Raw genomic sequence first — 1,209 nt, 5'->3', positions numbered from 1 at the left:
CCCTTTCCTGCTTGTTTTTATTTTCTCGCTGCCTGTTTGCTTGGTGTCAGACACATGCTGTTACCCAAGGTTTGCAAATAAGAACACTGCTGGATTTGCATTAGATTGACACATGCACACAGCAGTCATTTCCATATGTTGTGTCTGTGGTGCAGACTAGGAAAACAACGCAGATGACAAATCTTTCACTCTGGTGTGAGTGTGTAAAATCCAGGCATCACATCTTCTGCTATCCAGCTGGCAGGAGAAAACCAATTCCTCATTAGTGAAGGAAAGATCACTTCTATAAAGATTTGTCACTTTTCCCCTATTGTCAATCATGAACTAGAAAAAACTACATGACACACATCGCGCATTTACTGAAGCACATCATCAGACATTCTGTTTTAATACCAATGACCTCAAAAAGTCATGTTTATATAGACACACTGTCGGTCGGAGTAACACAGAAAGCATGAAAAAAGCCGCTCCAGTGACTGTCATGCAGATGACTTGATACCCTCAGATGTTGCATCTGTTTATAATTCAGTATGTCTGCAGCCAGCTGTTGGAGCATCTCTGTGTATGTGGGTATTTGGGTGCGTGTGCAGAAGTGCCCAATAGGTCACACGGAGGTCAAAACCTGACATTGTTCGTACATCCGTATCATATTGTTGTTGTTCTGCTTTGTATGTACTTGTGTAAGAAGAGTTTTAAGTAAATGAAAAAACCCTCCACCATTACCTTCCTATGCATCTATACTGTAGCATATGTAATTTAGTCTTCAGCTTAGTGAAGTGGCCCTGGACTTCTAGGAGAAGTTGACGAATTCCCCAGAATGAGTGTCACAACAATTATTCATACCCCTGATTACTTTAAACCTCAGATTTGGGCGTGAAGTAATCTTTTATTTTTACAAATATTTTTCTTTTCACTGGAAGTAATTTTAACATTTTGGAGTGACCCAGCCAGAGAGCCGACTTATAGCTAAAGATTAAGGTGATGGCAAAGAGCGATTACAGTCTTAAAGATTTGTAGTTCATCACAAAGGAAATCTTCATAACACCAGTGGAAACAAACAAAAGGTAGCCAGCAATTAAAAGCAGGGCTGGATTGCTGTAAAGCCAATAATGATTTTCTATTGATAATTGAGAAGGGTATAAATAATTTTTGACATCATGTTGTTTAAATAAAATGAGATAAATCATATTTTTCAAAGTTTATACCCCT

Source organism: Girardinichthys multiradiatus, chromosome 9 (genome assembly GCF_021462225.1).
Source record: "Girardinichthys multiradiatus isolate DD_20200921_A chromosome 9, DD_fGirMul_XY1, whole genome shotgun sequence".
In the NCBI taxonomy this organism is placed as follows: domain Eukaryota; kingdom Metazoa; phylum Chordata; class Actinopteri; order Cyprinodontiformes; family Goodeidae; genus Girardinichthys; species Girardinichthys multiradiatus.
The sequence above is the reverse complement of the archived record's forward strand: the minus strand, read 5'-3'. Positions refer to the sequence as shown.